The sequence below is a fragment of the Manis pentadactyla genome, chromosome 4, assembly GCF_030020395.1.
Source record: "Manis pentadactyla isolate mManPen7 chromosome 4, mManPen7.hap1, whole genome shotgun sequence".
Lineage (NCBI taxonomy): Eukaryota > Metazoa > Chordata > Mammalia > Pholidota > Manidae > Manis > Manis pentadactyla.
The window spans coordinates 75,606,886-75,629,447 of NC_080022.1; the positions used below are offsets into that span (position 1 = coordinate 75,606,886).

The 22,562-nt window shown below is 38.0% G+C and overlaps 1 long non-coding RNA gene across 1 annotated transcript in view; it reads right to left on the reverse strand.

The window, feature by feature from the left end:
* Positions 1-1,964: 1,964 nt before the first annotated feature.
* LOC118914876 (uncharacterized) overlaps positions 1,965-22,562 on the reverse strand; it is a 39,149-nt gene continuing 18,551 nt past the window's right edge. Inside the window, exon 4 of the long non-coding RNA XR_008997055.1 lies at positions 1,965-2,205. This is a non-coding gene — a long non-coding RNA (uncharacterized LOC118914876). The remainder of the gene's footprint in view (positions 2,206-22,562) is intronic.

The following is a 22,562-nucleotide window of genomic DNA, read 5'->3' on the forward strand; positions in this document are numbered from 1 at the left end:
TAGGATCTTGCTGGATCAAATATAAACCTCTATTTTAGCCAGCTGAGAGAACAAGCCAGGAAGAAGCTCCCAGAATCTGAGAAACAAGCCATCAGATTTTTCAAACTAATGCTAGAAGACAGAGACAAATTCACTGAAAGAGTTTTGGGATCAAAGTACATGAATTTAAGGCTACTATAATCTCTTAGAAAAAACAATAAGAAATGGTAGGGAAAGACAACAGCAGTGCTAATTATAGTAGAGCCTAAAGAACTATTCCATGCACCATTTAAAAATAAAAGAGTATACTATTTCTTTGATGGTATATTCAGAATTAGTTGAGACATGGCTTCTTGAACTGCTCTAGGTCAGTACTGACATTACCATTCTCCTCTTTCTAGACCCCCATAATGACCATTAGCCAAATTTTTATACTTTCCAGCATATTTTTCTTTTCCCGTAATCCCACATGCTCTTTCTTTTATATGTTCTCTTGCTCTCTTTTCTTACTTAAGACTTATTTGACAATTCACTACATTTATGTTAATAGCTGCTTCCTATTGTCTTAAAGTGAAGTTAATCTCATGAAAATGTGCAGACAGATCTGTAATGCAAATGGACTCTTCTAAATAGGCTGTCTTCTTCTTGTCCCAGTCTACTTATATCATTTCCTGACTTATAAGATCACCACACCGGCAGCGCAGAGTAATGACACTAGGTAAAGCTGGATGAGAAGTTGTAAATACACGTGGAAGAGTCAGTCTACTTACAGAAGGAAATTATATCTAGAATACCTATGGTATCAGAGCTTGAGTTACAATGGATTGGAACAGAATTCATGCTACTATCTTGAATAGGAAGAAGTAATACCTTTTCCTTTGACTTTCTTTTTCAAACTGTTCAGGAGAGTGGTTAGAATATCATGCTAATGCCGGACTGAGATAGTATAGAGACATTTCCAGTTAGTTTATGCTTCCTGCTGAGAAGGGATCTTTACACATGAATAAATTACAGGATAAGCCAACGTATCTTGTCTGCCTAGATAACAGTGGCACACTTTCGCTTACATTCACAAGGAGTCCTTGATTTGATCTGTGAAGCTCTGATAGTTTTCAAAACATTTTATGAAAGCCCCAAATTTTACAGTGAGTAAAACTAACAAGATTTTAATTTTAGGGCACTTTTAAATGATGAAAATAATGTGATATTTGACAGTTAATGAAATCTAAAACTATTGGATTTGAATCATGAGCTTTGGCAGAAATAGCAAGAGATTAAGTTAAACCAGATCGCTAAAGGGCTTTGTATGTCATACAAATGGATTGGACTTTATCTGGGATGGAATGGGGAACCACCTTAGAAAGAGTGGCCAAATCTGATTTGCATTTTAGCCATGTATCTCCAATGGCAATGTGAAAGATAGGTTACAGAAAAAGTGAGGCTAGAGACAGGAAAGCCTTTTAGGAGCCTATTTCAAAAGTCCATAAGAGATAACGAACTTCTAAGGGGGGACCCTCTGACAATGGCAACGAGGATTATGAGAGGAAAACTAACCTGAGAGAAGTTTGAAAAGTAAATCTGACTCAAGTGGGTAACTAATTAGATGAGAGGTTAAACATGGAAGTGAGGACAATTCTGAGTTTTCTAGTTTGCTCAATTAGGTGGCCTGTGGTACCATTAACTGAAGTAGTTAATTAGCAGATGTAGGGGAAGTAATCAAAATGAGATTGGTTGAAGATACGTGTGGTTTGAGGTAGAAATACTTTGCTGTTCATTACAAATATCTTGTAGATTAAGACATAGATTTGAGCAGGATACACACATATATGTGTAGGTGATTGCCTGATTTAATGGGTGCTGATGAGTTGGCTCACATGTGGAATACTATTTCCTAACCATTTCCCAGCACAACACACTACATGATACAGCACAGCCCCACTGGTAACTGTGACAATATGGGGATTGTATAGGGATGTGCTCTTGGTGCTCCCCTTTGAGTGTTAAGAAAGAGACTTTAATGACTGAATCCTTAGGAATGGCACTTTTTAAGGGAGTACTTGCTTAAATTTGAGTATAGGAACACCCAGTAAGATTGTAAAACAAAGATGCCTAGCCCATAGCCAGAAACTTTGATACAGTGGTGTGGGTCTCAGGGATCTGCATATTTAAAAGAAATTCCTGGTATTTCTTGTCCCCACTGAAGTTTGCGAAGTTCCATCGGAAGATCTAATAAAAGGGAAGAAGAAAAAAATGAATCAGAATTTTGCATAAAAAATTTTGCCTTAAAAATGACCATGTATTTAACTTAAATCAGATTATTTCTTTTGGTATTTGAAGTTCATGGTTTTAGTCAAAACTTAGAGATTATTTTTCCTGGAAAAGTTTACAACAAAAAGCTTTGCCTATTTTGAGTCATAACAGCATATTTCCCAAGGCTTACCAAGGAAAAAGAATCTAAAGTTCAAGACAAAACAAGCAGTGAATAGCAACTGGTTTACAAAATTTGGAAATGACTAATTTAAAATTTGGGACTTGTTTTGCTTAGTGGGAAGGGTCCTGAACTGAAATTCAGAAAACCTGCCTACTTGGCATTAGTACTAATGTTGAGCAAGTGCTTTGAAGTTTCTACCTTCATTTTCTCATTTATCACAAGCACGAGTTGGGAAAAATCTCATGAGATTCTGGATAAAATTGACATTGTGTGTTTTTTAACTTGTATATTCATTTGAACCCAATGAAAATGATGATATTAAAGCATTTTGACCTACCAAATAAAAGGCAATTTCATATGGTTCCATTTATCTAAGATAGAGCTGACCCATTAGGCACAACCAGTCAGGGGCTTAATATCCACCTCAGTCAGCTCACTTATTTTTCTCCAACTACCACTAGCCTCTCTCCGTGGCTACAAGCAAACTCACATTTACATCCTTCACGCTCCATGATTTCAAAGAGCAATAATCCTTTTTACCTCTAAACTGAAAAGTCCTGGAGAAGGACTCAGATTGACATACCTTAGGTCATACCCTCACCGCAGTCAAATGCTGTGGTCAGAGTACAATAGTTGGCTAGGAATGGATCACTTTTCTACTGCATGACGAGAAGGGTAGAATAGTGTGAATAGCAGCTGTTAGACCCCCAAAAGAGGTGTGGAGCTGAATAGAAAAACATTAGAAATCCCCTACATATCTGTATGTCTGTGGATGTGTCATGATTTAAAGTAAACTTGATTCATTGAAAGGAGACATTCTGACTAAACTAAACCAGAAAGAAGAATTGAATTCAAAATCTTTGTGACTTGGAACATTATTTTCTCCTTTTGAATCTATTTTCTCACATGAAAAATGTATTATATATGCTTTGAAGAGTTATGGAATTATATGAAATCACATGTGTGAAACTTCTTCAAAAATTGTAAAGCACCATAGAGGCTAAGGAATCTTTCATTCAATAAACATCTACTGCCAGGGTGGGCTGTGAACTTTATAAGGTACTGGGAACATAAGATGAAAACAGTATGATATTTTTGCCCTCTATAACATCACCTAGGATCAGGATAACATTCAGTATGTAAATAAGCTCAGTGCATCTTTACTTTTTAAATATTCAAAGTAGACTGAATGCTTGATGAATCAATCAGAGATATATAGTAGTTTAACAAAGCAGGGATAGTCTATAGTATTGAATAGAGCTTTTACTCAAAATTTGAGTGTAAAATAAATTTCTTTAAAGCAAACTTTTCCCATGCCTTTACTTCTATCTTTTCACAACACTATATTTGGTTCTGCTCCCCTCTTCAACAAATTATTTCTTCCTCAACATTAACATTGGTTGCCTCCACACTGGCTTTTCTGAAAACTTTCCCAGCATCTGGCCCTCTATTGTTTCCTGCCTCTGTACATACTTAAACCAGAATACAGCAACTCTGATTACAGAGTCTCCCTCACACACTATCTACAAACTATTTCCAGGAAAAGTCCATTTTGAACTTGACTCATGTTAGTTTTTATTTTTATCTTTTCTTGACATAATTCCCATATTAAATTGTGTTTTCCCACCCAGGTTCATGCCCTGGGAACAGGTTGACAAAACTTGTCTATAAAATTATCTTACAGTTCTCCAGCCATTCTGAATTTAAAATTACCCATCATCACCAAGGGCAGTCAAACTGATTTCTCAAAGTGATTTACATTCCTGTCATCCTAAAACACATTTTGATATATGACTTTTAAAAAATTTTAACAAAATTGAACAACAAATTACAAGAGACTTTTCAGGAATTTCCTGCTAAAAAAAACTATTTGCTTGCTATGTACACAAGTTTGTATGCTGGTCATATGTTTATTCAGAATAAGCTGGCCACATTGCAGTAAGTTCCTGCCTCCACCACAACTGTAAAAAATTGCCAAACCTAAGACAGGTTTAGTGGTCTTAATGCACTACTTATTGCTGATACTTTATACCTATTGCTCAGTTTTTGTTTTTTTGTTTTTTTTTTTTAATTATTATTTTTTATTGAAGGGTAGTTGATGCACAGTATCACATTACATTAGTTTCAAGTGTACAACACAGTGGTAGAACATTTATATACATAATTCTAGGTTCCAGCTTTCACCCTACCAAGCTGTTACAATATCTTGACTATATTCCTTATGCTATACATTACATCCCGGTTACTTATTTATTTTACCATTGGAAGTCTGTCCTTTTTTTTTTTTTTTTTTTTTTTTTTTTTTGTGAGGGCATCTCTCATATTTATTGATCAAATGGTTGTTAACGACAATAAAATTCTGTATAGGGGAGTCAATGCTCAATGCACAATCATTAATCCACCCCAAGCCTAATTTTCGTCAGTCTCCAATCTTCTGAGGCATAACAAACAAGTTCTTACATGTAGAACAAATTCTTACATAATGAATAAGTTACATAGTGAACAGTACAAGGGCAGTCATCACAGAAACTTTCGGTTTTGCTCATGCATTATGAACTATAAACAGTCAGTTCAAATATGAATACTCATTTGGTTTTTATACTTGATTTATATGTGGATACCACATTTCTCTCTTTATTATTATTATTTTTAATAAAATGCTGAAGTGGTAGGTAGATACAAGATAAAGGTAGAAAACATAGTTTAGTGTTGTAAGAGAGCAAATGTAGATGATCAGGTGTGTGCCTGTAGACTATGTGTTAATCCAAGCTAGACCAGGGCAATAAAACATCCACGTATGCAGAAGATTTCTCTCAGAACAGGGAGGGTGAGGTTCTAAGCCTCACCTCTGTTGATCCCCAATTTCTCACCTGATGGCCCCCCTGCGACTGTGCCTGTCTTAGGTTGTTCCTCCCTTGAGGAATCTTACCCGTCTCTGGCTAACCAGTCATCTTCCGGGGCCATACAGGGAAATGTGAAGTTGGTAAGTGAGAGGGAAGCCTTATTGTTTGAAAAGGTTAGCTTTTTACTTCTTTGCATATTTATGCCCTGTGGCTTCTATGCCCAGCATTTGTCTTGAGGTATCTTTACCACTTGGAAGAATTATGATACTCGGTAAATTTGATATGAGGCACGAATTCTATTTAAGGGTTGTAATTCGGAAGGAAGAAGAAAAGCTATAGAAGTAGCAGGCAGAAGAAAACATGGGAAGATTGATTATTTCTTTGACATATCTTCTTGTAGAGTAACTTCAGCATGTATAGGTTTTAAGCTACTACTTAAATTACACACACACATTAACATAATAGGAGAATAGTTACATAACCAAAGCATATCTGTAATTACCAGCCATCTCCAGTGAAACCAAGAAAACCAGTTAGGCACCTTAGGCATTTGTGAAAACTTATCTATGATATGGTGGATTTTGTCCAACTGAACTTGAACAGTCTGAGAGAAATCAGACAAATTAAAACAACCCATTCCTGGGGACTGTTCACATGCCATATGTTCTTTTAACAGTAAATAGTCTGTAGTTGTAAGACTTTGGAGAGCTACAATTTGCACTTCTCCAAATTCTTGGTTGAGTTCCAACAGTATAGATCCAGTCAAATTTGTTGTTTTACAGTATGCACAGGCCAGCTTAGATATCTCCTTCCTCATTCCCATGGTAAGTCCAGGAACTGGTGGGATGAGTGCATCTACTGCTGTAGCAGTGCGTGGATCTTTGTTGGGGTTTTTTGATGATCATCTTCTGGCATGAGTCTTCCAGAGAGTGCTGATGTTGGAAGTTCTCTTTCATATCATATCTTAGTTCATTTTTGGGGCAGCCCAATTAGGCTTTGATCCTCTGTATAAACACAAACAGACCCTTTGCCTACACTTTGATATGCCCTTTATACCCTTGTGTAGAACTCGTTGGAGGTTCACACACAGGAACTACCCTTTTTTTTTTTTTTCTTTATTTTTGGTTTCACTAATCTACACTTACATGACGAATATTATGTTTACTAGGCTCTCCCCTATACCAGGTCTCCCCTATAAACCCCTTTACAGTCACTGTCCATCAGCATAGCAAAATGTTGTAGAATCACTACTTGCCTTCTCTGTGTTGTACAGCCCTCCCTTTTCTCCTACCCCCCCATGCATGTTAATCTTAATACCCCCCTACTTCTCCCACCCTTATCCCTCCCTACAAATCCATCCTCCCCAGTCCCTTTCCCTTTGGTACCTGTTAGTCCATTCTTGAGTTCTGTGATTCTGCTGCTGTTTTGTTCTTTCAGTTTTTCCTTTGTTTTATATTCCACAGATAAGTGAAATCATTTGGTATTTCTCTTTCTCCGCTTGGCTTGTTTCACTGAGCATAATACCCTCCAGCTCCATACATGTTGCTGCAAATGATTGGATTTGCCCTTTTCTTATGGCTGAGTAGTATTCCATTGTGTATATGTACCACATCTTCTTTATCCATTCATCTATTGATTGACATTTAGGTTGCTTCCAATTCTTGGCTATTGTAAATAGTGCTGCAATAAACATAGGGGTGCATCTGTCTTTCTCAAACTTGATTGCTGCGTTCTTAGGGTAAATTCCTAGGAGTGCAATTCCTGGGTCAAATGGTAAGTCTCTTTTGAGCATTTTGATGTACCTCCATACTGCTTTCCACAATGGTTGAACTAACTTACATTCCCACCAGCAGTGTAGGAGGGTTCCCCTTTCTCCACAGCCTCGCCAACATTTGTTGTTGTTTGTCTTTTGGATGGCAGCCATCCTTACTGGTGTGAGGTGATACCTCATTGTAGTTTTAATTTGCATTTCTCTGATAATTAGCAATGTGGAGCATCTTTTCATGTGTCTGTTGGCCATCTGTATTTCTTTTTTGGAGAACTGTCTGTTCAGTTCCTCTGCCCATTTTTTAATTGGGTTATTTGTTTTTTGTTTGTTGAGGCGTGTCAGCTCCTTATATATTCTGGACGTCAAGCCTTTATCGGATGTGTCATTTTCAAATATATTCTCCCATACTGTAGGGATCCTTCTTGTTCTATTGATGGTGTCTTTTGCTGTACAGAAGCTTTTCAGCTTAATATAGTCCCACTTACTCATTTTTGCTGTTGTTTTCCTTGCCCGGGGAGATATGTTCAAGAAGAGGTCACTCATGTTTATGTCTAAGAGGTTTTTGCCTATGTTTTCTTCCAAGAGTTTAATGGTTTCATGGCTTACATTCAGGTCTTTGATCCATTTTGAGTTTACTTTTGTATATGGAGTTAGACAATGGTCCAGTTTCATTCTCCTACATGTAGCTGTCCAGTTTTGCCAGCACCATCTGTTGAAGAGACTGTCATTTCGCCATTGTATGTCCATGGCTCCTTTATCAAATATTAATTGACCATATATGTCTGGGTTAATGTCTGGATTGTCTAGTCTGTTTCATTGGTCTGTGGCTCTGCTCTTGTGCCAGTACCAAATTGTCTTGATTACTATGGCTTTATAGTAGAGCTTGAAGTTGGGGAGTGAGATCCCCCCTACTTTATTCTTCTTTCTCAGGATTGCTTTGTCTATTCGGGGTCTTTGGTGCTTCCATATGAATTTTTGAATTATTTGTTCCAGTTCATTGAAGAATGTTGCTGGTAGTTTCATAGGGATTGCATCAAATCTGTATATTGCTTTGGGCAGGATGGCCATTTTGACGATATTAATTCTTCCTAGCCACGAGCATGGGATGAGTTTCCATCTGTTAGTGTCCCCTTTAATTTCTCTTAAGAGTGACTTGTAGTTTTCAGAGTATAAGTCTTTCACTTCTTTGGTTAGGTTTATTCCTAGGTATTTTATTTTTTTTGATGCAATTGTGAATGGAGTTGTTTTCCTGATTTCTCTTTCTGTTGGTTCATTGTTAGTATATAGGAAAGCCACAGATTTCTGTGTGTTGATTTTGTATCCTGCAACTTTGCTGTATTCCGATATCAGTTCTAGTAGTTTTGGGGTGGAGTCTTTAGGGTTTTTTATGTACAGTATCATGTCATCTGCAAATAGTGACAGTTTAACTTCTTCTTTACCAATCTGGATTCCTTGTATTTCTTTATTTTGTCTGATTGCCGTGGCTAGGACCTCCAGTACTATGTTAAATAACAGTGGAGAGAGTGGGTATCCCTGTCTAGTTCCCGATCTCAGAGGAAATGCTTTCAGCTTCTCGCTGTTCAATATAATGTTGGCTGTGGGTTTATCATAGATGGCCTTTATTATGTTGAGGTACTTGCCCTCTATTCCCATTTTGCTGAGAGTTTTTAACATGAATGGATGTTGAACTTTGTCAAATGCTTTTTCAGCATCTATGGAGATGATCATGTGGTTTTTGTCTTTCTTTTTGTTGATGTGGTGGATGATGTTGATGGACTTTCGAATGTTGTACCATCCTTGCATCCCTGGGATGAATCCCACTTGGTCATGGTGTATGATCCTTTTGATGTATTTTTGAATTCGGTTTGCTAATATTTTGTTAAGTATTTTTGCATCTTTGTTCATCAGGGATATTGGTCTGTAGTTTTCTTTTTTGGTGGGGTCTTTGCCTGGTTTTGGTATTAGGGTGATGTTAGCTTCATAGAATGAGTTTGGGAGTATCCCCTCCTCCTCTATTTTTTGGGAAACTTTAAGGAGAATGGGTATTATGTCTTCCGTGTATGTCTGATAAAATTCCGAGGTAAATCCATCTGACCCGGGGGTTTTGTTCTTTGGTAGTTTTTTGATTACCGCTTCAATTTTGTTGCTGGTAATTGGTCTGTTTAGATTTTCTGTTTCTTCCTGGGTCAATCTTGGAAGGTTATATTTTTCTAGGAAGTTGTCCATTTCTCCTAGGTTTCCCAGCTTGTTAGCATATAGGTTTTCATAGTACTCTCCAATAATTCTTTGCATTTCCGTGGGGTCCGTCGTGATTTTTCCTTTCTCGTTTCTGATACTGTTGATTTGTGTTGACTCTCTTTTCTTCTTAATAAGTCTGGCTAGAGGCTTATCTATTTTGTTTATTTTCTCGAAGAACCAGCTCTTGGTTTCATTGATTTTTGCTATTGTTTTATTCTTCTCGATTTTATTTATTTCTTCTCTGATCTTTATTATGTCCCTCCTTCTGCTGACCTTAGGCCTCATCTGTTCTTCTTTTTCCAATTTCGATAATTGTGACATTAGACCATTCATTTGGGATTGCTCTTCCTTTTTTAAATATGCTTGGATTGCTATATACTTTCCTCTTAAGACTGCTTTTGCTGTGTCCCACAGAAGTTGGGGCTTAGTGTTGTTGTTGTCATTTGTTTCCATATATTGCTGGATCTCCATTTTGATTTGGTCATTGATCCATTGATTATTTAGGAGCGTGTTGTTAAGCCTCCATGTGTTTGTGAGCCTCTTTGCTTTCTTTGTACAGTTTATTTCTAGTTTTATGCCTTTGTGGTCTGAAAAGTTGGTTGGTAGGATTTCAATCTTTTGGAATTTTCTGAGGCTCTTTTTGTGGCCTAGTATGTGGTCTATTCTGGAGAATGTTCCATGTGCACTTGAGAAGAATGTATATCCCGCTGCTTTTGGATGTAGAGTTCTATAGATGTCTATTAGGTCCATCTGCTCTACTGTGTTGTTCAGTGCTTCCGTGTCTTTACTTATTTTCTGCCCAGTGGATCTATCCTTTGGGGTGAGTGGTGTGTTGAAGTCTCCTAGAATGAATGCATTGCAGTCTATATCCCCCTTTAGTTCTGTTAGTATTTGTTTCACATATGCTGGTGCTCCTGTGTTGGGTGCATATATATTTAGAATGGTTATATCCTCTTGTTTGACTGAGCCCTTTATCATTATGTAGTGTCCTTCTTTATCTCTTGTTACTTTCTTTGTTTTGAAGTCTATTTTGTCTGATATTAGTACTGCAACCTCTGCTTTCTTCTCACTGTTGTTTGCTTGAAATATGTTTTTCCATCTCTTGACTTTTAGTCTGTACATGTCTTTGGGTTTGAGGTGAGTTTCTTGTAAGCAGCATATAGATGGGTCTTGCTTTTTTATCCATTCTGTTACTCTGTGTCTTTTGATTGGTGCATTCAACCCATTAACATTTAGGGTGACTATTGAAAGATATGTACTTATTGCCATTGCAGGCTTTAAATTCGTGGTTACCAAAGGTTCAAGGTTAGCCTCTTTAGTATCTTACTGCCTAACTTAGCTCACTTATTGAGCTGTTATATACACTGTCTGGAGATTCTTTTCTTCTCTCCATCCTTGTTCCTCCTCCTCGATTCTTCATATGTTGGGTGTTTTGTGCTGTGCTCTTTCTAGGAGTGCTCCCATCTAGAGCAGTCCCTGTAAGATGTTCTGTAGAGGTGGTTTGTGGAAAGCAAATTCCCTCAGCTTTTGTTTGTCTGGGAATTGTTTCATCCCACCGTCATATTTGAATGATAGTCGTGCTGGATACAGTATCCTTGGTTCAAGGCCCTTCTGTTTCATTGTATTAAATATATCATGCCATTCTCTTCTGGCCTGTAGGGTTTCTGTTGAGAAATCTGACGTTAGCCTGATGGGTTTCCCTTTATAAGTGACCTTTTTCTCTCTAGCTGCCTTTAACACTCTTTCCTTGTCCTTGATCTTTGCCATTTTAATTATTATGTGTCTTGGTGTTGCCCTTCTTGGATCCTTTCTGTTGGGGGTTCTGTGTATTTCCGTGGTCTGTTCGATTACTTCCTCCCCCAGTGTGGGGAAGTTTTCAGCAATTATTTCTTCTAAGATACTTTCCATCTCTTTTCCTCTCTCTTCTTCTTCTGGGACCCCTATAATACGGATATTGTTCCGTTTGGATTGGTCACACAGTTCTCTTAATATTGTTTCATTCCTGGAGATCCTTTTGTCTCTCTATGTCAGCTTCTATGCTTTCCTGTTCTCTGATTTCAATTCCATCAATGGCCTCTTGCATTCTATCCATTCTGCTTATAAACCCTTCCAGAGTTTGTTTCATTTCTGCGATCTCCTTTCTGGCATCTGTGATCTCCCTCCGGACTTCATCCCATTTCTCTTGCGTATTTCTCTGCATCTCTGTCAGCATGTTTATGATTCTTATTTTGAATTCTTTTTCAGGAAGACTGGTTAGGTCTGTCTCCTTCTCTGGTGTTGTCTCTGTGATCTTTGTCTGCCTGTAGCTTTGCCTTTTCATGGTGATAGGAATAGTCTGCAGAACTGGGACGAGTGATGGCTGGAAGGACTTCCTTTCTTGTTGGTTTGTGGCCCTCCTCTCCTGGGAGAACAGCGACCTCTAGTGGCTTGTGCTGCGCAGCTGCGCGCAGACAGGGTTTCTGCTTCCTGCCTGGATGCTATGGAGTTAATCTCCGCTGTTGCTGTGGGCGTGGCCTGGCTCGGGCAGCTACTCCAAAATGGTGGAGTCGCGTTGGAGCAGGAGCTGCTGGGAGGCTATTTATCTCTGTAAGGGTCCTCCCTGCTCCCTGCAGCCCAGGGGTTAGGGTGCCCAGAGATCCCGGATTCCCTACCTCTGGATTAAGTGGCCCGCCCTGCCCCTTTAAGACTTCCAAAAAGCATCTGCCAAAACAAAACAACGACCACCAAAAAAAAAAAAAAAAAAGAGAGAAAAAAAATTTTAAATTAAAAAAAAAAAGTTTTTAATTAAAAAAAAATAAAGGTGGTCGTTCGTTTTTCTTTATTCTCCGGTGCCAGCCTCAGGCCTCTGCTCACCGGTCTTGCTGCCCTGTTTCCCTAGTATTGGGGTCCCTATCCCTTTAAGACTTCCAAAAAGCGCTCGCCAAAACAAAACAGCAAAAAAGCAAAAAAAAAAAAATGGTCTCTCGCTTTTCTTATGTCCTCTGGCGCCCAGCCTCCAGTGCCCGCTCACTGTTCTTGCTGCCCTGTTTTCCTAGTATCCAGGGCCCTGCACTCTGGCCCGGATGGCTGGGGCTGGGTGTTCGGCAGTCCTGGGCTCCGTCTCCCTCCCGCTCTTCCTGCTCTTGTCCCGCCGGGAGCTGGGGGGAGGGGCGCTCGGCTCCCGTGGGGTCGGGGCTTGTATCTTACCCCCTTCGCGAGGCGCTGGGTTCTCTCAGGTGCGGATGTGGTCTGGATATTGTCCTGTGTCCTCTGGTCTTTATTCTAGGAAGGGTTGTCTTTGTTATATTTTCATAGATATATGTTGTTTTGGGAGGAGATTTCTGCTGCTCTCCTCACGCCGCCATCTTCCGCCCCTCCTATTGCTCAGTTTTGTCATAGACTCCTAACTCACTCTTCTTGAAACACTTAGCCTGACTTTTCTTATTCATTTCTTTCTTCAGCAAATATTTACTGAAGATCTACTATATGCCAGGTGCTATTTTTGGCTGGGTGGATACAAAATTAATAAGTCACATTCTTTGCCCTCAAGGCTTTACAAAGCAGTAGCACAGGAACTAAAAAGACAATTACAGTAGAGGAGATACAGGGGACTCTGGGAACTGCAGTTTGCATCTGCCTCTTCCTAATTCCTCAGGCAATTGCTCCCCAATTCCACTGGTCTGAAAGGGTCAATCATATTGGTTCAGGAATGGGCATGTAACTATCCCAGACCAATCAAAGTCCTTGGAACTTTTCTGCTGGAATTAGAAGGGGAGGAGCATCCCTATGTAGCTTTTGGATCACGAGGTCCAAGTGTGGAGCCGAAAGCATGCAGGTGTTTCACTATTTATATAAAGTGGCAAGTGAGAAGCTGCTGGTAGCACTTTTTCCACTCTGTGGAGAGAACTAATCAGGAGAGACCAAAGCTAACATGCCAGGAAAAGCCAGGGAAAGCCATACCTAAGAGATGGAGAAAGCCTTGCTGATCCTTGATCTGGTATGCCCCAAGCTCTCACTTCCCTGGACTTAGCAGTCATCTGTGGAGGTAGGCAACCCTGGGTTCATATGGTGGCTTCATGATCATCAGGGGTCCAGTTTCCTTCTTTTTGCTGTGCAATCCTTAACAGTGCTTCTATCTTCATGTAGCAGCGGCAGTTTTTATTTTTGTAAAGTCTTTTTTATGGTGGAAAGACTACCATTTTCTGCAGTCCCCATCATTTTTTAATATCTCCCAGGCTCTGTGTTCTATGCCAGTTGTCATTTACGCTCAAGCTCCCAGCGTTTTCCTTATGCTCTGCCTACTTCCCTCATATGTGCAACCCCACTAGGCCCTGTAGGCAGAGAGGTATCTCTGCTTAACTACAGCCCTATGGAGCTCAAACAAGAAGTCTAATTACTCCTTTCTCGTAAAGCTTTTGAAGAAACAAAAAACAGTTGACCGACCAATGGCAATGTTCTCAACTTCAGAGTCATGGGACAACGGTGTATCGACCTACTTAGTAGGATATGAAGTATATCCCAGGTAACTCCTGACTACTTACAGATGTGTTTTTGAAGTTTGCTGACAATACTGTTTCTCTTTTAGAGAAGATTTAAGGTCATTTCTATGATAACATTTTTCTCCCTTGCATTCTTGTATGCTATATGAAGTGGTCAGAATTACTGGTTAACTCACATAATTTGAAGCCTATTTAAACATATTTATGGTCGTGTCACATATTCGAACCTCATCCTTTATGTGTAGCCCCAGCAGTTTAAGTGTAACCCCAAACCCAACACATTATGGTAAACTTTTTAGCTGAATAGGGAGTAGAGACCAACTGTCATCATGATCCCCATGAGAGATTTCATTATTCATGTGAAGTAGAAAATGAGATGAATTTGTTGGCTGACTGAGGCCCTGTGTGAACTTCAGCATATGCCAGTAGTCTCTTGGGAAGGAAAGTGCACCTATGATTAGGAAGAGGAGATTGAAGTTAGGTTTGGAGATTAAGGGGTTGTGGGTGGGGAGACAGAGAGGGAATGTTTTACCTCTGAGAAATGACTCACTCCTGTAATAATTCAAAAGGAGCGCAGCGCAAATACAGGAGATCTAAGGCGAAGTGAGAACTCCAAATCAGAGATGGTGTTGTCAGAGATTTGAGCTCTGCTACAAGATTTGTGTGAATGGAAAAAACAGAAAGAATCTGGATATTCAGTAGCTGCTAGCCCTAACTAATGGATAAAAAGAAAAGCAGCTAAGAAAAAGTTCTGGAGAGAACCCAGAGAATAATTTGATGTTAATGTTGTGAACAGTAAGCAGACCCCAGCAGCAAAAGTTGTGCAGCTGATTTTATAGGGATGGCTCATCCAAACATCCAGTGGTTTAGGAGAATATTTAGTATGAGATATTATGAGCCTATCAAATATACTGGGAACCTTAACTACGGAAGTGGCAGTAGAAAAAACAAGAAGTGGATGTAAGACATCGATGAAGTAATAGACAAGATTTGTCTATTGACAGTGGGTGAGGTAGGAAGAAAGTAGAGAGATAGGAGTCAAAAATGACCTTGTTATTTCAGTCTTGGATAATTAGAATCAAGATAATCATCACAGAAATAAGGAAATCTGAAGGAGAGACTAATCTAAGGGGAAAGGTAATGTGTTTAGCTCTAGATCATTTTTGTTTGAGGTGAATGAAAATATTCAAGAGAAATACTCAGAATATTCAGCACAGAATAGAAGATGTGAGGCTGAAATTCAAGAGAGAGGTCAATGGTAGAATTCTAGACTGGGAATTATCTCTCAGTGCTGTCAGCAGGAGCTGGAAAAATAGTAAGATCATTGATGGAGGTGCTGAGGGCCAAATATCGATGTGTGAGGGGGTCTCCTCTCTTGTTCCTACATATTAATCTTAAATATGCAGACTGAAGATACTCTATTATTGCCTGGAGAACATTTATTGCCTATAGTCTGAGACACAAAACACCAGGGACATTTGGTTTGAATTTGAATTTCAAACTTAGATTAGTTCAATCAAGAAATTGAAATACACAGGTAAGAATATTTGAATAACAGAAAGTTGTTCCTAACTGGTTATAAACTAAATCTAGTGTCAGGTATATTAAAATGTGAGATTGCCAGCCAATACTGATCAGTGCCTCTGTTTCCTTACTTATTTTCTGTCTGGTTGATCTGTCCTTTAGAGTGAGTGGTGTGTTGAAGTCTCCTAAAATGAATGCATTGCATTCTATTTCCCCCTTTAATTCTGTTAGTATTTGTTGTACATATTTGGGTGCTCCTATGTTGGGTGCATAGAGATTTATAATGGTTATATCTTCTTGTTGAACCGACCTCTTTATCATTATATAATGCCCTTCTTTGTCTTTTACTTTCTTTGTTTTGAAGTCTACTTTATCTGATACAAATATTGCAACTCCTGATTTTTTTCTCCTATTGTTTGCATGAAATATCTTTTTCCATCCCTTCACTTTTAGTCTGTGTATGTTTTTGGGCTTGAAGTCTCTTATAGGCAGCATATAGATGGGTCTTGTTTTTTTTATCCATTCTGTAACTCTATGTCTTTTGATTGGTGCATTCAGTCCTTTTACATTTAAGGTGATTATCGATAGATATGTACTTATTGTCATTGCAGGCTTTGGATTCGTGGTTACCAAAGGTTCAAGGGCAGCTTCTTTACTATCTAGCAGTCTAGCTTAACTCACTTACTACACTATTGTAAACACAATCTGAAGATTCTTTTTTTTCCCTCCTTTTCTTCCTCCTCCTTGTAGAGATGGTTTGTCGGAAGTAAATTCCCTCAACTTTTGCTTATCTGGGAATTGTTTAATCCCTCCTTCAAATTTAAATGATAGTGTTGCCCAGAAGAGTATTCTTGGTTTGAGGCCCTTCTGTTTCATTGCATTGAATATATCATGCCACTCCCTTCTGGCCTGTAAGGTTTCTGCTGAGAAGTCTAATGTTAGCCTGATGGGTTTTCCTTTGTATGGGATCTTTTTCCTCTCTCTGGCTGCTTTTCATACTGTGTCCTTGTCCTTGATCTTTGCCATTTTAATTATTATATGTCTTGGTGTTGTCCTCCTTGGGTCCCTTGTGTTGGGAGATCTGTGCATCCCCATGGCCTGAAAGACTATTTCCTTTCCCAGATTGGGGAAGTTTTCAGCAATTATTTCTTGAAAGACACTTTCTATCCCTTTTCTCTCCCTTCTTCTTCTGGTACCCCTATAATGTGAATATTATTCTGTTTGGATTGGTCACACAGTTCTCTTAATATTCTTTCATTCCTAGAGATTCTTTTTTCTCTCTCTGCCTCAGCTTCTCTCTATTCCTGTTCTCTAATTTCTATTCCATTTACTCTCTCCTCTACCTCATCTAATTTGCTTTTAAATCCCTCCATTGTTTGTTTCATTTCAGTCTTCTCCCTCCTGAATTCATCCCTTAGCTCTTGAATATTTTTCTGTAGCTCCATTAGCATGCTTATGACTTTTATTTTGAATTCTTTTTAGGAAGATTGGTGATTTCAGTCTCACTGAGCCCTCTTTCTGGTGTTTGAGGGATTTTGGAACAGATTTGGAACAAGGTTCTTTTTCTGCCTTTTTATAGTCCTGGAGTGATTGGAGCAGTCGCAAGTGAGGGGCACAGGTGATTTCAGTCTCACTGAGCCCTCTTTCTGGTGTTTGAGGGATTTGGAACAGATTTGGAACAAGGTTCTTTTTCTGCCTTTTTATAGTCCTGGAGTGATTGGAGCAGTCGCAAGTGAGTGGCACAGGTGTCAGCTGGGAGAACAATGTACCTTCCTGCTTCCTGGTCACAGTGTCTGTCTCCACTGTCTGTGCCAGTAAACCGCACACAGGGAGCAGCCTCTGGGTTAATCCCCTAAGCTGCCATGGGCTGGGTGGCCCTTGGAATGGCCTAGGGTGATGGAGGGGGTCACAGGCAAGCGGTGCAGTTGTTTGCAGGATGGGAAATGCCCTTTCATGCTTCCTGGTTGCCATGCCTGTCTCTAGTGTCTGGGCCGGTTAGCCGTGCGCAGGGAGAAGCTTCTGTGTTAAGCTGTGTAGTTGCTGTTGGCGGGGCTGCCTTCTGGCTGGTCTGCAGCAATCGCGCACAGATGGCAGGTTTTTGCGCAGGTACCAGCAGGGAGGAAGGAGCGGCAGGCTGCTCATGCGGTGGGGGACATTGGGGCTGCATTGCCAAACAGGGGAATAGAGCACCTGAAGCTCTTGAAAGTTACCAACCTGCTGGGCTGAGTCTGCTGGGCCAATTTTGCCTATCTGTTCCTTCTGTTAAACCTTGCCCCTTTAGCAGCCTTCTGACTGTTGAGAAGTCTTTCAAAGCGCCTGCTTTTCTTTTGTCCCAGGGCAGCCAGTTGTGGTAACCTGTTCATAATCTTAGTCTCTGACTTTGGTTTTCAGCCCCTCTCCTCTCCAGAGTACCACACAGTGTGGGTCATGCTCTGGGGGTAGATTTTTAGGGCTGAGTGTTTAGCAGTCCTGTGCTTCCACTCCCTTCCTGCTCTGATTCTCTTCCTCCCGCCTGAGAGCTGGGGTGGGAGGAGTGCTCGATTCCCACCGGGTCACAGTTTTTTACTTTACTCTTTTCCATGAGATGTTCACTTCTCCCAGATGTAGACTGGCTGGTGCACTCTTCTAGTCGCTCTTTTAGGAATAGTTGTATTTCCTGTATTTTCAAAGTATATGTGGTTTTGGGAGATTTCCACCACACTTCTCATGACACCGTCTTTTTCCCTCTATCTGCCAGCCAATATTGAATGAATAGATGGTGTTCACATAACATTCTTCCTTAAATATATCTGCAGTATGTTTTTAAAAGTTTCAAGGTCATTTCTAAATTGTCTTAATTTTATATTTTTGAGTTAGGCATATGACATGCCTTTTCAAATATAGTGTTAAAGAGTTTAGTAAACTGTAATCCAAAATACCAGTGGTAATGTTCAATTGTATAAAGAACATTATGCAAAGGTGTAACTGAATAAGGAAGTAAGATGTCATTATTAATAGTGAGCTGTGAATGTAATTAGAAATTAGTAATTAGGAAAAATACCACAGTAATAAGGAGTATATTTTGAAAGTAGGACACTGGGGATATGAAAATAAGCCCCTTATATGTCCTTTACATACCAGTAGAACACCAGTACATATGGTGTTCCTGCCTATGAAAATGATTTCAAATGAAAAAGTAGGGATAGAAGGATCACCATGGCCTCCTAACTCCTTTGAGTAATTTTAATATAGAATATTAATTCTATTACACAGATTTGAATAGACTAGCGATCAAATAAAACATATCCCCAGAGGAAGCATTACCTTTTGTAAAGCAGATTGTAATCTTATCCCCCAAAGTCATATATAAAAAGTAGTTTTGTTATATATTATCAAAGAGGAAGATTTTATTATTATAAAGGAATATGTAATAAAAAAATACATGTGAGTTTTGAAACTGTGGCCTCATGTATCTGAAACTTAGTCCTGAGACTGGACCACTGGGTCAGGGTTCACAAAGTAAAGTTCCTGGCCTATTCATTATTTGCTGTCTTCTAGCTTCAAAAAGTCCCAGGCCTCCTTAGGCAATGAATCCAAAAAAGAAAAAAGTCTTGAATGACTACTATGAGTAGGTGTAACAGAGAGAAGAGAATAACCTAGAGGAAATATTCAGCATAGTAACCATGCTAGTTGAGGACATAACAGAAAACCTAGAATTAATATAACGGTGTCCCAAATCCTATTTTCTGAGGAACTGCTGTTTCTTAGTTTCTGTACATGTGTTGTGCCTCAACCCTTTAGTAAATGGATGTTGGTGTTCATCACTGTATCAATGTTAACATTAAGAGAGCATAGGCTTTGGAGCCAGCCAACTTTGAATCTTGGGTCTGCCTCTTGCAGCTTTGCATCCTTACACAGTTCACTTAACCCTTCTGAGTCCTAGCTTCCTCTCCTTATAAAAAATAAGTACCAGTAGTATTTTATAGGGTTGTTAGGAGGACAAAATATAAACCTTTTAGAATAGTGCTTGGCATAAATGTTTATTATTATAATATTATTACAGACATAAGAAATGTATTTAACCCATGTCAATATACACACATGTAACACAAGTTATGTTTCATCAAAAGTGATGGTTGATTCCAATGAGTATATTGGTCCAGGCACAGGTGGAGAGAAGAATCATTTCAGTCTCAGGGAGTTGAACTTAAGAGCTGATATAGGGTCTCTGGAGAGAGGTAAATTGAATGTATATTTTATTTAACTCTAAATTTTACTGTTGTTTCATCCTCTTTCCCTTTTTGTTCTTTACTATTTTATTCTTTGTGACTCAATTAAATAGGTGCCAATATAGTCACACAGAGAAATATAAAATAGTACAACACAGTTAGGTAAAAACAGTAAAAGTAGAATTGTAGGGGCAATTTGACTTAAAGCTAGAACTCAAGTCTTAAACTCTGATGGTCTGAAGTGGAAATGAAGAACTTTCTTTTCTGTACCTTGGTTGATCATGTTAATCAGATCCCCCCAAATTTTAAGATGGGAATGAGGCCCTAACACACTCCCTTGATATTTAAGAAAACTGAATTTGGATTACATGTAACACATTGACAATTGCTTAACAATGAGAGTTAAATAAATCATCCAATCATATATATCTAATATATACATAATCTGAAAATTATTTTTTTTTCAATTGCTAAATGTAAAAATCATAGCTGTTCTATTTTTAACACTGAGAGTGGGGACTTGACTTAAATTTGAAAAATGTATAGATTTAAGAAAAGGAAGATTTTTAAGACTGATTTATGGATAAAATATGCATTGTTTTTCTTTTGAAAAATTTAAAGTTAGGATTGTTCTCTTGGGACAGGTTAGGTATAAATCACCTCAGAATTATAGATTTTTCATAGAATCCACCAAACCCTGAAATGAATTGAGGCTGTAGCTGTGGGATATTATACTTACTCTATATGTCTTACTTCACCAGTCCATTTCAAGTAATTTCTAATCAAGTAGGGTAAATAAGGAGGTAAGGAGGGAAAGCAGGTGGCCTAGGTCAGGGAAGAGATGGTGGTACATTGAAAAACATATTTTGCCCCTTATAGGTTTAACTACTATTTATCTACAAGCTATCTCTATCAAAGAGACCACATCAATATCACAGCAAGTGTAGAGGGAATGAATATGCAGAAAATCCTTACTATTACAGTTCCCAGGAATGTCCTTCTCTTCATCTGTTAACACTGCCTTAGGCAAAGAATGTCCTGTATGAACTACATACAGATGACAAATCAAACTTTAACACCTTGAGTTAGCTTTGTTTTTTTTATAAAGTCATTATAGCTTCAGGCCTCATTTACCTTTCAAAAAAAACAACTGAGTTGAGTATATCCTTATAGTTAAAGAATTTAAACTCTTTCATCATTTATATAATAGGAGAAGGCCCAAATTGAGATCAACTGTCACTGGGTACTTAGGGCACTGAAACAGGTGCTAATGAAAAATGATTCATTCAGAGTTGCCATTACTGGAATTGTTAGTCTATATCATAAACCAGTGGGAGGAGAAAAATGTGTTAGAAGGCTCATGAGTTTAGAAAGACAATTCAAAAGTGAAAATTTGGGATAATGTAAAATCTGTTAAATAATCAACAGGCTGTAGAAATTATTTGCTTTATTATTGTTAACTATAAGGCCAAATTCATAAGGTCAAACCAAGAAATTGAAAATGAGGAAATCCAGCTTATCTACCGATTATTTTAAACAATTACACCTGAATTTTAACACTATAGTTATACCTATATGTCTACATGGTGAAGTTTTTGTCAAACCCTTAATGATATCTTTAATAGCTGGCTAAAAAATAAATAAAAAACGAGCATTTATTTTCCTTTATTTTGATGAACATCTGTATCTATATCTCTTTGTCTTTATTCACATATTGATGCATGTTATAAATAGTGAATTTCAATTTTTAATATGGTTTGATCAATATAAAAGATTATTGTATAGTTGACTAAGGTAACATATTTTATTAACTGTCTCAATACAAAGAATTATTTCTGAAATGTGTCTCAAGTCAGGAAGGCATGTATGTATTTCTTAGGTGAGTAATTATTTACTCCAAATACAGATTTTTATCAGTGTAAGAAAACAGTGAAAAAAGGATGATAATATAGGTAAATCATTTACCAATATCTGTGAAGAATTTATACTAAGATATAAGCTGGGAAAAAATTAAATTCATGTCATAGTCTTTTGAGTAAAAACCCTTAAAATATGTTTATACAATGAGTATATAGCATGATTATATCTGCAATACTACAGACTTTAATAAAAACCCAATTTATAAAGTTGGTCATTTTCATTCTTTCTTTTATATAGATAGTTCTTAGCTTTCCATCCTTACCATGTAAAAAACAGGAAACATTTTTCTATGTAGCAAATGAACTCAGGAGAAACTGAATATTTTCTCTGCAACCCCAATTTCAACTCAATAGATTAAGTATCCACATTGTTTGCAACTAAGTAACAGCTGTCTAAATTGCTTCAGAAATGTTTAGCAGATTGCTTTATAGCAGGATAACACAGTTTGAACCATAGTTTCTTGAATACATCTTGCTGAGACTTTATCTCATTCAAATGATGAAGGCACCTGAAGCATGGTATTGGAATCATCCACATTTTGCTCTGATAAATGGAACTTTAGGAAGCTCAAGTTGATGGGTAACAAAGTAAAGCAATTGAAATGTGGATCTCATATTTTACACCATTCAAACTGCTTGTGTGTGTGTGTTGATAAGATACTTTAAAATTTCATTTGGTGAGAGGCTTACAGTTCAACCGTAAAAGCAAAACACAGATTAGGTGAGTTACCAGCATACAAAAATACATATGCAAATGATTGTAATACTCTTCCAAAATAGCATCTTTAATAGGAAACCCTTCATAAGAATCTTTATAGTGACAGTTTAAAGTTGTTTTTATAAGTACTTGTAACTAGCAGTTCTTATTTTTAATTAGAATAAACTATGTATGAACATGAAAAATGGGTACATATATACTTCTATTATAAATTTAAAAATTATGATCAAACAAGTTCTTATCGGTTCTTTTCTACTCATAATAAGCTTTCTATATACTAAATGCTATGGAGATTACAGTAGTCTGATTTTTATTATTTTTCACTCAAGCTTAAAATCTACTTAGGAAACATAAGAGTAAATATAACTGGGTCAAAGATATGTGGTTTACAGATGTACCCTATTAAATTGTAGGTACTCTATAAATACTGTCAAATGAGTGAATTTACTGTAAAAG